The sequence below is a fragment of the Scylla paramamosain genome, chromosome 36 (assembly GCF_035594125.1).
Source record: "Scylla paramamosain isolate STU-SP2022 chromosome 36, ASM3559412v1, whole genome shotgun sequence".
Taxonomy (NCBI): Eukaryota; Metazoa; Arthropoda; class Malacostraca; order Decapoda; family Portunidae; genus Scylla; species Scylla paramamosain.
In genome coordinates, this window is record NC_087186.1 from 3,389,557 (window position 1) to 3,405,904 (window position 16,348).

At 37.9% G+C, this 16,348-nt stretch overlaps 1 protein-coding gene across 2 annotated transcripts in view; it reads right to left on the minus strand.

The window, feature by feature from the left end:
* LOC135090829 (trafficking protein particle complex subunit 11-like) overlaps nucleotides 1-16,348 on the minus strand; it is a 193,274-nt gene that overhangs the window by 16,100 nt on the left and 160,826 nt on the right. For both annotated transcript variants that reach the window (XM_063987916.1, XM_063987919.1), the window contains one exon: nucleotides 9,321-9,419. The gene's annotated coding sequence lies outside the window, so the exon portion shown is untranslated. The remainder of the gene's footprint in view (nucleotides 1-9,320; nucleotides 9,420-16,348) is intronic.

The following is a 16,348-nucleotide window of genomic DNA, read 5'->3' on the forward strand; positions in this document are numbered from 1 at the left end:
CAGTTTATCAGAGATCATAACTGTCAATGAACAATTATGACTATGATACTACCTTACATCCTGTGTTCAGAATGTTCCCCTATTGGCTGAAACGTTACAGCTGTCGACTCGAAATGGTAAACAAAACACTCCCTGCACATGTTAAAGTCTCTAATTTTGATCCTGATGCAACAGGTTGCACACACAGCTGTGTTTCGTGGTAAGTGCACAAAGAGTAACTAGCTAAAGCCACTTTCTTCAAACAAATTATGGCTATGACTTCATCATAAAGCTATTCATTACCTTAATAAATTTATCACAAAATTTATTCACAATAAGATAAGGCCATCAAGTGATGTGGTTCATAATTACAGCAATCAGCTTTTATGTTTTAGCATTATTTTGGCTTGCAATCATTATCTAGTAATTTTTAGACCTTCTTTGATTTGCAATCATTACCTAATAACCATATCTGGGGTCAAACAGTGGTGTTTAAATGTTACTCTAGCACCTGTAACCATAACACATAGGATTACCCAAACCTAATCATTAGGGTATAAGGTACAGGATGATTTTTGGGGCATTTTTTTGGTAAAAAGTGCGTCTTATGTGGCGGGAAATACAGTTTATATATATATATATATATATATATATATATATATATATATATATATATATATATATATATATATATATATATATATATTGTTTTAAGTAGGAGGGACACTGGTCAAGGGTAAAAAAATCCAATAAAATAGAATAAAAATAAAAACACTGAAATGCCAGTCCCAAAAGAGGCTCCATAGCGGTAGTAAAAAATTGAAGGATAAGTGTCTTGAAACCTCCCTCTTGAAGGAATTCAAGTCATAGCAAGGTGGAAATGCAGAAGCAGCCAGGGAGTTCCAGTTTTTTTTTTTTTATGTAGGAGGGACACTGGCCAAGGGGAACAAAAATCCAATAAAAAAATGCCTACTGAGATGCCAGTCCCATAAAAGGGTCCAAAGCAGTAGTCAAAAACTGAAGGATAAGTGTCTTGAAACCTCCCTTTTCAAGAAATTCAAGTCATAGGAAGGTGGAAAAACAGAAGCAGGCAGGGAGTTCCAGAGTTTACCAGAGAAAGGGATGAATGATTGAGAATACTGGTTGACTCTTGCATTAGAGGTGGACAGAACAGGAGTGAGAGAAAGAAGAAAGTCTTGTGCAGTGGGGCCACGGGAGGAGGGGAGGCACGCAGTTAGCAACATGAGAAGAGCAGTTAGCATGAAAATAGCGGTAGAAGACGGCTAGAGATGCAACATTGTGGCGATGAGAGAGAGGCTGAAGACAGTTAGAGGAGAGGAGTTGATGAGACAAAAAGCTTTTCATTCCACCCTGTCTAGAAGAGCAGTATGAGTGGAACCCCCCCCCAGACATGTGAAGCATACTCCATACATGGACGGATAAGGCCCTTGTACATAGTTAGCAGCTGGGGCGGTAAGAGAAACTGGCGGAGACATCTCAGAACGCTGAACTTCATAGAAGTTGTTTTAGCTAGAAATGAGTTGTGAAGTTTCCAGTTCAGATTATAAGTAAAGGACAGACCGAGGATGTTCAGTGTACAAGAGGGGGACAGTTCAGTGTCATTGAAGAAGAGGGGATAGTTGTCTGGAAGGTTGTGTCGAGTTGATAGACGGAGGAATTGAGTTTTTGAGGCATTGAACAGTACCAAGTTTGCTCTGCCCCAATCAGAAATTTTAGAAAGATCAGAAGTCAGGCATTCTGTGGCTTCCCTGCATGAAATGTTTACTTCATGAAGTGTTGGAAGTCTATGAAAAGATGTGGAAAAGTGCAGGGTGGTATCATCAGCATAAGAGTGGATAGGGCAAGAAGTTCGGTTTAGATCATTGATGAATAATAAGAAGAGAGAGTGGGTGACAGGACAGAACCCTGAGGAATATCACTGTTAATAGATTTAGGAGAAGAACACTCACCATCTACCACAGCAGCAATAGAATGATCAGAAAAGAAACTTGAGATGAAGTTTGAGAGAGAAGGATAGAAGCCATAGGAGGAGTTTGGAAATCAAAGCCTTGTGCCAGACTCTATCAAAACCTTTTGATATATCCAAGGCAACATCAAAAGTTTCACTAAAATCTCTAAAAGAGGATGACCAAGACTCAGTAAGGAAAGCCAGATCACCAGTAGAGTGGCCCTGATGGAACCCATACTGGCAATCAGATAGAAGGTTGTGAAGTGATAGATGTTTAAGAATCTTCCTGTTGAGGATTGATTCAAAAACTTTAGATAGGCAGGAAATTAAAGCAATAGGGGAGTAGTTTGAGGGATTAGAACAGTCACCCTTTTTAGGAACAGGCTGAATGTAGGCAAACTTCCAGCAAGAAGGAAAGGTAGATGTTGACAGACAGAGCTGAAAGAGTTTGACTAGGCAAGGTGCAAGCACAGAGGCACAGTTTCGGAGAACAATAGGAGGGACCCCATCAGGTCCATAAGCCTTCTGAGGGTTTAGGCCAGCAACGGCATGGAAAACATCATTGCAAAGAATTTTAATAGTTAGCATGAAGTAGTCAGAGGATGGAGGAGAGGGAGGAACAAGCCCTCAATCATACAAGGTAGAGTTTTTAGCAAAGGTCTGAGTGAAGAGTTCAGCTTTAGAGATAGATATGATAGCAGTGGTGTCATCTGGCTGAAATAAAGGAAGGAAAGAAGAAGAAGAAGCAAAATTATTGGAGATATTTTTGGCTAGAAACCAGAAGTCACAAGGGGAGTTAGACCTTGAAAGATTTTGACACTTTATGTTAATGAAGGAGTTTTTGGCTAGTATGAGAACAGACTTGGCATGATTCCGGGCAGAAATATAAAGTGCATGAGATTCTGGTGATGGAAGGCTTAAGTACCATTTGTGGGCCACCTCTCTATCATGTATAGCACGAGAACAAGCTGTGTTAAACCAAAGTTTGGAAGGTTTAGGTCAACAAAAAGAGTGAGAAATGTACGCCTCAATGCCAGACATGATCACCTCTGTTATGCGCTTGGCACACAAAAAAGACAGGTCTCAAACATGGAAGCAGCAGTGATTCCAAGGAAAATCTGCAAAATGCTTCCTCAGGTCCTCCCAACTAGCAGAGGCAAAATGCCAGAGGCACCTTTGCTTAGGGGATCCTGAGGAAGAATTGGAGCGATAGGACAAGATACAGATGTGAGATTGTGATTGGAGGAGCCCAACGGAGAAAATGGGGTAACAGCATAAGCAGAAGGATTAGAGGTCAGGAAAAGGTCAAGAATGTTGGGCATATCTAGTGTCTTGACACCCCCCTCAACTTTTTCTTCATTAACTTCTGCAACATTTGCGGTCTAAGATCTAATTTTCAATCTCTAGAACACCACCTCTCTTCTTCTAAACCTCATCTTCTTTTCCTCACTGAAACTCAGGTGTCTGAGGCAACTGACAGTAGCCCCTTTTCTGTTCCCTCCTACTTTCTCTATCCTCATTTTCGATCCGAAGCTGGATGCTGCGTTTATGTGCGCAATGACTTAACCTGCTGTCATGCCCATGCTCTTGAATCTTCCGAGTTTTCCACCATCTGGCTATGACTACAGAGTCACTCTCATACTAAATTAATCTGTGCTGTATACCTCTCTCCTAACTCCTCTGACTATAAGAAATTCTTTGACTACTTAACTTCCAAAGTGGAGCACATTCTGACCCTCTTCCCTTTTGCAGAGATCTCCATTCTTGGAGACTTCAATGTTCACCACCAGCTTTGGCTTTCCTCTTCCTTCACTGACCATCCTGGTGAACTAGCCTACAACTTTACTATCCTCCATGACCTAGAGCAATTGATGCAACACCCTACTCGTATTCCTGACCGTCTTGGAGATATGCCCAATATTCTTGACCTTTTCCTGACTTCTAATCCTTCTGCTTATGCTGTCACCCTTTCTTCTCCGTTGGGCTCCTCCGATCACAATCTCATATCTTTATCTTGTCCTATCACTCCAATCCCTCCTCAGGATCCCCTTAAGCGAAGGTGCCTCTGGCGTTTTGCCTCTGCTAGTTGGGAGGACCTGAGGAGGTATTTTGCTGATTTTCCTTGGAATGACTACTGCTTCCGTGTCAGAGACCCATCTTTGTGTGCTGAGCGCATAACAAAGGTGATAGTGCCTGGCATGGAGGCGTACATTCCTCACTCTTTTTCTCGTCCTAAACCTTCTAAACCTTGGTTTAACACAGCTTGTTCTCATGCTATACATGATAGAGAGGTGGCCCACAAAAGGTACTTAAGCCTTCCATCACCAGAATCTCATGCACTTTATATTTCTGCCCGGAACCATGCCAAGTCTGTTCTCCAACTAGCCAAAAACTCCTTCATTAACCGAAAATGTCAAAACCTTTCAAGATCTAACTCCCCTCGTGATTTCTGGCATTTAGTCAAAAATATCTCCAATAACTTTGCTTCTTCTTCTTTCCCTCCTCTACTTCAACCAGATGGCACCACTGCTATCACATCTATTTCTAAAGCTGAACTCTTTGCTCAAACCTTTGCTAAAAACTCTACCTTGGACGATTCTGGGCTTGTTCCTCCCTCTCCTCCACCCTCTGACTACTTCATGCCACCTATTAAAATTCTTCGCAATGATGTTTTCCATGCCCTTGCTGGCCTAAACCCTCGGAAGGCTTATGGACCTGATGGGGTCCCTCCTATTGTTCTCCGAAACTGTGCCTCCGTGCTCGCACCTTGCCTAGTCAAACTCTTTCAGCTCTGTCTGTCAACATCTACCTTTCCTTCTTGCTGGAAGTTTGCCTACATTCAACCTGTTCCTAAAAAAGGTGACCGCTCTAATCCCTCAAACTACCGTCCTATTGCTTTAATTTCCTGCTTATCTAAAGTTTTTGAATCTATCCTCAACAGGAAGATTCTTAAACATCTATCACTTCACAACCTTCTATCTGATCACCAGTATGGGTTCCGTCAAGGCCGCTCTACTGGTGATCTTCTGGCTTTCCATACTGAGTCTTGGTCATCCTCTTTTAGAGATTTTAGTGAAACTTTTGCTGTTACCTTGGATATATCAAAAGCCTTTGATAGAGTCTGGCACAAAGCTTTGATTTCAAAACTACCCTCCTATGGTTTCTATCCTTCTCTCTGTAACTTCATCTCGTTTCCTTTCTGACCGTTCTATTGCTGCTGTGGTAGACGGTCACTGTTCTTCTCCTAAATCTATTAACAGTGGTGTTCCTCAGGGTTCTGTCCTGTCACCCACTCTCTTCTTATTATTCATTAATGATCTTCTAAACCAAACTTCTTGTCCTATCCACTCCTACGCTGATGATACCACCCTGCACTTTTCCACGTCTTTTCATAGACGTCCAACCCTTCAGGAGGTAAACATATCACGCAGGGAAGCCACAGAACACCTGACTTCTGATCTTTCTAAAATTTCTGATTGGGGCAGAGCAAACTTGGTATTGTTCAATGCCTCAAAAACTCAATTCCTCCATCTATCAACTCGACACAACCTTCCAGACAACTATCCCCTCTTCTTCAATGACACTCAACTGTCCCCCTCTTCTACACTGAACATCCTCGGTCTGTCCTTTACTTATAATCTGAACTGGAAACTTCACATCTCATTTCTAGCTAAAACAGCTTCTATGAAGTTAGGCGTTCTGAGACGTCTCCGCCAGTTTTTCTCATCCCCCCAGCTGCTAACTCTGTACAAGGGCCTTATCCGTCCATGTATGGAGTATGCTTCACATGTCTGGGGGGGTTCCACTCATACTGCTCTTCTAGACAGGATGGAATGAAAAGCTTTTCGTCTCATCAACTCCTCTCCTCTAACTGACTGTCTTCAGCCTCTCTCTCACCGCCGCAATGTTGCATATCTAGCCGTCTTCTACTCCTATTTTCATCTGATCTTGCTAACTGCATGCCTCCCCTCCTTCCGCGGCCTCGCTGCACAAGACTATCTTCTTTCTCTCACCCCTATTCTGTCCACCTCTCTAACGCAAGAGTTAACCGGTATTCTCAATCATTCATCCCTTTCTCTGGTAAACTCTGGAACTCCCTGCCTGCTTCTGTATTTCCACCTTCCTACGACTTGAATTCCTTCAAGAGGGAGGTTTCAAGACACTTATCCACAAATTTTTGAGGACTGCTTTGATCCTTTTATGGGACTGGCATTTCAGTGGGCATTTTTTTTATTAGATTTTTGTTGCCCTTGGCCAGTATCCTTCCTACATAAAAAAAAAAAAAAAATATCTCCAAGATGGTCAGGAGTATCAGTAGGGTGTTGCACAAATTGCTCTAGGTCATGGAGGATAGCAAAGTTGAAGGCTAGTTCACCAGGATGGTCAGTGAAGGGAGAGGAAAGCCAAAGCTGGTGGTGAACATTGAACTCTCCAAGAATGGTGATCTCTGCAAAAGGGGAGAGAATCAGAATGTGCTCCACTTTGAAAGTCAAGAAGTCAAAGAATTTCTTATAGTCAGAGGAGTAAGGTGAGAGGTATACAGCCCGGATAAATTTAGTTTAAGAGTGACTCTGTAGTCATTGCCAGATGGGGGAAAACTCGGAAGATTCAAGAGCATGGGCACAAGAGCAGGTTAAGTCATTGTGCACATAAATGCAACATCCAGCTTTGGACTGAAAATTAGTATAGAGAAAGTAGGAGGGAACATAAAAGGGGCTACTGTCAGTTGCCTCAGACACTTGCATTTCATTGGGGAAAAGAAGATGAGGTTAAGAAGAGGAGTGGTGGTGTTTTACAGATTGAAAATTAGGTCTAAGACTGTGAATGTTGCAGAAATTAATGAAGAAAAAGTTGAGGGGAGGTGTCAAGACACTTAAGGTTGTTATCAGAAGAGTAGTCCTACCTAGACATGTGTTGTCCCCTCCCCATATAGGGACTCCGAGGTTAGTGTAGGAGTCGCCATGATAATTTTGAATTTTTGAGTGAAGGGTGTGTGTTATTACATGCTTGTAGTTTTGCGTAGAGGAAGAGAGTTGTCTTTAGAGGGCAGGCTGCGACTGCTCCCTTGTGTTGTGAGACACAAAGGGAAACATTCAGTGAGATGACAACTGGGTTTAATGATAAGTTCACAGCACCCCCTGATCTGGTGCTTTAGACCTTACTGGGAGTAATTACTGTTTCAGTATATATATATATATATATATATATATATATATATATATATATATATATATATATATATATATATATATATATATATATATATATATATATATATATATATATATATAGGACCTCAGTTACTAAACATCTCCCTTTCCAAACAAATTGTTTGTTAATAAAATTTTTAACTCATAACTGCATCAGTTGCCATACCATAATTCGGTTTTCAAGTAAAGTTTCTTGATCTCAAATGCTAAAAGACATAGCAAAAGCTGCCATTTATTACTAATTTATGGTTTATATGAATATCTCCTTAACTTTTAGATATTTGGGGGGGGGAGACACAATGGGTAAGACAGTAATTCAATCTTTGAAATAAAGTAAATGTCATCCCGTTAAAGAGCCTCAATGTAAACAAACAGGTTTCAGTGCTCAGGAGTAATCCCTAGCCACCTGTGGCTCTCTCGATGACCCACAACACCATCATTACTTAAACTGCATTTTCCCTGTAACAATGTCTCTGATCACCTTCATTTTGGCAGTGAGTGGGCTGCTTTTCTCTGTTTTCCTTAGTAAGGCTTCCCTCATTAGATTGGTGACAAAGAGAATACTTGCAGGGTCTAAACAGTATCTTTTGATGAGTTCTGTGCCAAAGTCCATTCAATACATCCTTTCTGGATAGATAATTTCTGAGCTGGAGGTGTTGTGTAGCAGCCATCTTAGTAGTGAGAGCATCAGTTATAAGCTGCTAAGGCAGGATGGACAAGTGTCTGGGAACAGACTAATCCAATTTACACAGATCTGTATTGGGAAAACAGTTTTGGTGTTCAAACATTTTGGATTCTGAACAGCATTCAGAAACTAATTAAATTCAAGAACTGAGGTTCCAATATATATATATATATATATATATATATATATATATATATATATATATATATATATATATATATATATATATATATATATATATATACCCATATATATTTTGTCGTATGGAATGGATGTGCATGAACAACGCAGGTGTTGAGTTCAGCCAGCTTTGGCAGAATGAGGTTTATTTTTGCAACGTTTCACCATATGACTTACGGCATTTTCAAACTAAGACATAAAAACAAAGATATAATACAAGGTAAAAAGAAAACATTTAATATGTAAAAATATATATAACATGTAACATGGATAAAATGTAAAATAGATGAAAAGATAAAGAAAAGGAAAAGAAAATGTTTCCTATTTCATTTCTACATAATTATGTATTTCTTTTAAATATTTTCTTTTCTTTTATCTTTTCGTCTATTTTACATTTTATACGTTTTTTTTTTTTATTTGTTTTTATGTATTATGTATTTTCTTTTTACCATGTATTATATCTTTGTTTTTGTGTCTTAGCTTGAAAATGTTAGCAGACATACAGCGAAACATTGCAAGAATAAACCTCACTCCACCAAAGTTGGTCAAACTACAATACCTGCATTATACGTGTGTGTGTGTGTGTGTGTGTGTGTGTGTGTGTGTGTGTGTGTGTGTGTGTATACTTTTTTTTATCATAATCACTCTATTGCCTTATGTATGTTACTAGAATTATTATTATTTTACTGCATTATCAGCTTGTTGTTATCTTTCTTATTTTTATTGTACTCTAAATAGTTTTGTAATCACTGCCTGAAAAACTTTGCTTCATACAGGTAAGCTGCATTAAATAATAAATAATCAAATTCTTCCAAATGTACAAATAAGTGTCAGCTAAGTGTGTGTGTGTGTGTATACTTTTTTTAATCATAATCACTCTATTGCCTTATGTATGTTACTAGAATTATTGTTATTTTACTGCATTATCAGCTTGTTGTTATCTTTCTTATTTTTATTGTACTCTAAATAGTTTTGTAATCACTGCCTGAAAAACTTTGCTTCATACAGGCAAGCTGCATTAAATATTAAATAATCAAATTCTTCCAAATGTACAAATAAGTGTCAGCTAAGAATAAATGTTTCAAATGTTTCAAATGTAACACATCTTCCACTACTGCTGACATCAACTCAAGCTTTTCATCAGCAAACTTACATGGATGATGACATAAATACCATTTCCCTTCTTATGCTACATCCAATGCTACTAAAATATACCTTACCATGACAAATACTAATAAATTATGGGTAACTGTGGCATTTCAAGTGTCTGCATTGCCATTATTACTGAAAACCTTACCTGGAAAGGTATTCTTGCTTGAGTCTGTATAGTCTTTTCATATGTGCAGGGACAACAGACCACAGTTCCTCCCAACTGCAACGACACACTGTACTCAATCTGGAGAGAAGAGAAAACTTTAGATTAGTAGACTGGATGTCCTCCCTTTCATGTGTGTGTGTGTGTGTGTGTGTGTGTGTGTGTGTGTGTGTGTGTGTGTGTGTGTGTGTGTGTGTGTGTGTGTGTGTGTGTGTGTGTGTGTGTGTGTGTGTTTACCTAGTTGTATTGTATAGGGTCTTGTCTCCATATCTACAGTTATCCAAATTCTCTTTAAATTTGGTCACACTAACAGTTGTAACCACCTCCTCACTTAAGCTATTCCAGAGTTCAATGCTTTGATATGGAAACTATATTTCTTAGTGTCAATGGGACATTTACTCTGCTTAATTTTTTTTGTATGTCCTCTCATACATCTTGTTCCTTCATCCATATGCATTTCTAAAACTTGTCTCTCTACCTTTTCCATATGGTTTGTTAATATGTATATTGTTATTAAGTCTCCCCTTTCTCTTCTCTCTTCCAATGTTGTTAATCTCATACTGCTTATTAATATGTACATTGTTATCAAGTCTCTCCTTTCTCTTCTCTCTTCCAATGTTGTTAATCTTATCTCTTCCATTCACTCTTCATAAGTCTTTTACTTAAATTCTAGCACCATCTTTGTTGCTGTCCTCTGTATTCATTCAAATTTCTTTATATCCTTCTTCCTATGTGGATACCATACAATTACAGCATACTCCAACCTGGGATATATCATGTTTGCAACTGTTACTTTTTCATCATATCCACGTCCATATGGGTAAAAACCACTCTAATGTTACTTAACATCTTATATGTGGTGAAAAATCACATTTATATATTTATCTGGTGGGTGTGTTCTGAATAATCATCCCTTAATCCTTTTCTTTATTACTTTTCATTATCATATCTTCACCCATTTTATAGCTCCATGTAGGTCTCGTACTTTTTCCTATTTCCAACACATGCCATTTCTTAGGATTAAATTCAAGTTTCCACTTTAGACTCCAACCATATATTTTATCTAAATCTCTCAGCAGCTCCTTACAATCCTCCTCACTCTTTATAACTCATAGCAACTTTGCATCATCAACAAACAAATTAATGTACCTATTTAATCCTTTCTGCATATAATTTATGTAAATCTAAATTTAAATGTAAATCCCTCTTACTCGGTATCCATGCTTGAATACCCTGTACCTGAACGTCCTTGGGATACAGTGAGTGTTAACTTGGGATACAGTGAGTGTTAACTTCAGTTTCCACAAGTCTCCTCAGGTAATAAGTATCTATTTGTGTGTGTGGATAATTTCTCACAGTACCTTGTGTTTGCCCCTTTGCAGGACAAAACAGATGCTTCCGCAGTTCACACCCTCATGACACATGTAATTGACCCTTTTACTTTGCCAAAGGTTATTCTCTCTGATGATGGCACTGAATTTAGAAATGAATTGCTTGTTGAGTTGTGCATGCTGTTCAGAATCCAACAGACTTACATTGTTCACACCATCCAGCGTCCAATGGCCTTGTGGAGCAGGCAAATCGTAAAATTTTAGAGGAGTTATGGCATGTCACGGAAGGCTTTCCTCATACCTAGGATTCATGTTTTTCTCATATTATGGCACCCATTAATTCCTCCTATAACTCAAGCATCAATGAGTTGCCACACTCTGTTCTGTTCGGGGAAGACAAACGCTTACCATATGACATCTTGCTTGAAATACCTAAGCCCAGATGCCAAGTTGCAACTCAACTCCCTCAAGTGTCTTCATTATTACCTGTGCACCTCAAACACTCAGTGTATCAACTTCACTCGGCCCGTTCTCCCATGTATCAGCTGGGTGATATAGCATTTCTTTTAAACTTCACCCCAGAGTCTAAACTGGAGCCCAAAAACCTTAGTTCCTTCAGGAATGTTTATTGGAGAGAGAATAAATACATACTGACCAACTTGGACACACACAAGGAGGTACACATTCACACCAGCCACATCCACCACAGCCTCCTATCTCTCCCTTCATCTTACTCAATCCCACCTCCCTCATGGCCTGCCTTTCCTTCCCATCATCCTCCTTCTTTCTGTCACCCTCCATACTTCACATGCTCCTCTGTCCATCAGCAGGATCCACCAGTATAACTTTCCCATCCCCTCCCTTTTGTCTCCATTGTATATATTTTGCCACAATTTCTTTTTCTCATCATCTGTGTATATATATATATATATATATATATATATATATATATATATATATATATATATATATATATATATATATATATATATATATATATTTTTTTTTTTTTTATTTATTTTTTTTCTTATGCATTTTACTTTCCAATTGTGTATATCTTTTTTATTCCTTTGGCTTGTGCCACTACCACCTTAGGTACATTCCAATTAGTTTTTGTATTGTATAAATTTATAATGGCTGAGGTTTATAAAGGCTGAGGCAACAATATTGAATATGAAAGTGTTAAAAGCTTTAGAAAAGTCACAACACAAAGTTAGCTGATACATCTTGTTGTCAATAGCATCATAAATATTTTGACACAGTTTATGGACAGCCAAATCAGTAGGAAATTTAAGATGAAATCCATACTGGCTAACAACAAGGCATTATGATCAAAGTAACCTAAGACTTTACTTGTAACAATCTTTTCAAATATTTTACTAAAGGCTGGTAATACTGAAATGGGTCTATACTTAGTATAGACCTTTCTTAAAAAGTGGAAGGACCTTTGTTATTTGTAACTGTTTAGAAAATGAACCTTTAGCAAATGATTTGTTGATGACATGAACAAGGTAGGGTGAAACATGAACAACTTTTAATGCTTCTAGTACTCACATCATCATGACCAGATGTTACTTTAAGAACATAAGAACATGAGAAATAAGAAGAGCTGCAAGAAACCATCAGGCCTACACATGGCAGTCCCTGTATGAAATACACCAACCTATTTCCACCTATCATCCCCATCCATAAATCTGTTTAATCTTCCCTTAAAGCTCCCTAATGACTCAGCACTAACAACATGATTACTGAGTTCAATGCATTCATCTACCACTCTATTTGAGAACCAATTCCTTCCTATCTCTTTTTGAAATCTAAATTTTTCAAGTTTGAACCCATAATTTCTTGTTCTATCCTGGTTACTGAACATAAGAATTTTGCTTAAGTTTCCCTTGTTATAACCCTTATACCACTTAAAGACTTCTATCAGGTCCCCTCTTAACCTACGTCTCTCTAAAGAATGTAAATTTAATAGCTTCAATCTTGCTTTGTAAGGAATAGCCTTCATTCCCTGTATCCTTTTAGTCATTCTCCTTTGTACTGATTCTAATAGATCTATATCCTTCCTGTAATATGGGGACCAGAACTGCACAATGTAGTCTAGATGAGGTCTGACCAGCACCAAATATAATTTTAATATTACTTTGGGACTTCTACTTTTTACACTCCTAAAAATTTATCCTAATACCCTATTTGCTCTATCTCTGGCCTCTATGCATTGCTTTCTTAGATGAAGTTCAGAGCTAGCTATAACTCCTAAATCTTTTTCATACCCTGAACCTACCAGAGCTTCATTGTTTATTGTGAACCTACTGTGTAGGTTTCCTCTACCTATGCTAAGTACTTTGCACTTGTTGATATTAAACAGCATTTGCCATCTGTCTGTCCATTTATTCATCCTAACCAAATCTGCCAGCAAAGCAATGGCATCCAATTCTGACCTACTGTATTTGATGGCTCATAAGACGCACCTTTTCTCCAGAAAAAAGTCTCAGGAAAAGAGCCTGCATCCTATGAGGCCAAGGTTCAGCATTGAGGCAGTGGTTGGTGGTAAGTCTCAGGCAAAAGAGGCTCTAAAATCAAACCCCAGACATCTTTGCACATTTAAACAAAATGATGACTGGTACTACACCACAAAACAACTCTTTCTTTCAAGGTAACAAGATATAATAGGTCATACTTACTGGTAATTCACATAGAATGACACTAGTCAGGAAAAATTTGCCTAAGTGACCATGCACCATACACTGCAATGTACCAAAACAAACATGCGGTCAGTTACACACCGAACCCAGTGATACAGGCAAGCTTCACTGCGTTCTTTACAGTGTGATGCTGTTACTCCTTGAAGTAAGACACACTTTCATACAATTAAAATTGCACCTATCTTTTAAAATTCTTATGAACAAACTTTATTACCCCTGTAGTCTCTCACAGTCACTGCTGACGCCATATGCCAGATATGTGTTTACATCTCACAACAGGATTGGTATGTAGGCTACTAAGAAATATTAATGTTTTTAAATGCACAATATTAGGATCTAATAATGATCTAAATGCATGTGAGAGTCTTCAAATGTCAGGTGAAATCCTTCACTTCATATTCAGAACTTAAATCCACTCATTTATCTCTTTTTTTTTGTTTCAATGTCTGCCAAAACTGGGTGCGTCTTATGAGCCCATGCATCTTATGAGCCATCAAAAATGGTAATTAATCTACCTATCTTCTTGTCATCCTGAAATTTACCAACATCACTACTAATTTCACTATCCAATTCAATGATATATATTAAAAACAATAATGTCCCTAAAAATTATCCCTGTGGTACCCCATTAATTACCTGACCCCACTTGGATTTTGAGCTGTTTATTACAACTCTCTGTCACTTGTTGTTTAGCCACAACTTTATCCAGTCTAAGACCTTCCCATCTATCCTGTGTGCCCTAACTTTTCTTGGGAGCCTCTAATGGGGTACCTTGTCAAATGTTTTACTCAATTCCAGATATAGGATGTCATAACTATCACCATTATCTGTTTGATTACATCAAATACCTCTATCAAAGATATCAGTTCAAGATTAAGCATGTGTTGCACAGGTTCTGGAAGGTAGTTTTCATATTATTTAGATATTAGAGATACATTTTCAGCAATTTCTAGATAATTTGATAAAATTTTATTATTATGTGAATATGTTGTATCTGTATTTTACATACTTCTGCCAAGTAAACCATTAATAATTTGATATTTTTTTTTTTTGTCTTCCCTGCACTTTCACTTAATCTTGAATTTACATGGTTTTCTTTGTTGTCTTAAAAATTGGGAGTTTCGTAAACTAGTGAGTGTCACCAGGCAGCAGCACCAGACATGTCCCATTCTCGAACATAGAATATACCTACAGTGTCATTCCATATATATATATATATATATATATATATATATATATATATATATATATATATATATATATATATATATATATATATATATATATATATATATATATATATAAAGATGCAATGAGTTTAGATAGTATATTTGCTACACTTTTGCTAGATAGTATATTTGCTAGATTTGCTAGATAGTATATTTGCTATTAACACTAGTAAAAGCAAACAGTATTCACTCACAAAAGTATCTAAGTTGGTTTTTTAGTGAATTAGCATTTAGATTTATTTAGTCATCTCGAGATTTCCAAACAAGTACACCATTGATCAGAAGCATATTAATGCAGATGACAGTAAAAATGAAGACATGTCTGTTCCACTTAAAGCTCCAGATTACAAAGATCACCTTCCTTGTATATGGAAACATCTTTGATTGAAAATGAAAATAGGCAACATAAGTGTCCTGGCAAGAGTAATGTTGTATATTTAACCAAAACAAACATCTGACTAGCCCACCTTAGTTGAAATTAACAAACACATAGTTGGACAACCAGTTAATTACTGTTGCAGTGTCCATGTCATTACTCCACAAACCTGTGGCTTCCTGTATTCCTCTCCTGTTATGCCACAGCAGGCCTGAGAGATGTTTATTTTGGTGTTTGATTACTTTGCCATGTCACTTGCTTCCCGAAAGAGATGCTAAAGTCCTTCACGAAAATAACTATATCCATATATCATGATGTTACTGAGTATGTTATGTCATACCATATAGTACAATCTTACTTTTTATCTTTTTCATTGTCCAAATCAATAGATTTTAGACTTGTAAAATGCCATATTTAAAATATTGGACATTATTACTAAATAATTATGAAAATATTTCAGTTTTGACCAACCTCTCTCAAAATTATCCATACAAGATATTTAAAAGTTGATGCAGAATTTTGAAAGTTTCATAATGGTCAATGTTCTATGCATCTATATGCACATGGGATTTACAATAACAATATTTTAGCTCATGTCACTAGGGTATATGCTGTAGTGACAACATCTGGTGGATTAGTTCCGAAAACTCCCCACTGAAGTTAACATGTGATGTCTCTTAAAATGATTGCCAAATGTAAGGAGCCATCTCACTTACCAATTCTGGAGACTATTTTTTTCTTTAATTGAATTTCTAATAGCTGGAGTTATGTAAGATTTACCTACACGTTTCTCTTTAACCCCTAAAGGACCAGAGACATCGATTGATGCCTTTGCTAAAATAAAGCCAAATTATGCTATTTTCCACCTGATTTGCTAAGCCTGGACTATGACTACACTGGTCATACAGCAGACAGCAAGGATTGTCAATCTACAGCTAGCCTCTGTCATCACCATTTCCCAGGAATGTGATTCCAGCATGTCTGATTCAGCTCGCTTGCCCCTCCTGCATTTCCTTACCTCCACTGCAGGGTATAACCAGTCTGGTATGGTCAACTAATCACACTATCAGCCACTGTAATGTGTGGGGGCAGGGAAAATGCCCAGGTATGGGGTGTATGGAAAATCACAGAGCTCCCGTTTTCTTTACCCTCAAGCCACAACCAGGATGAGCCAATTGGCCGCACAGGCTGAGCCATGCTCAGCGTATACTGACACCACCTCATTCAACTCGTGATATCTCCATAACTATGGCACTTACAGACTTCCTGATGGGGCCACTCAAAAGAGGAGGAGTTGATTGTGGGGTGAATACTGTTGTCCTTCATTCGTTCATTGTAGATTAAGAGTAACAAGCATGCGAAAACAGGC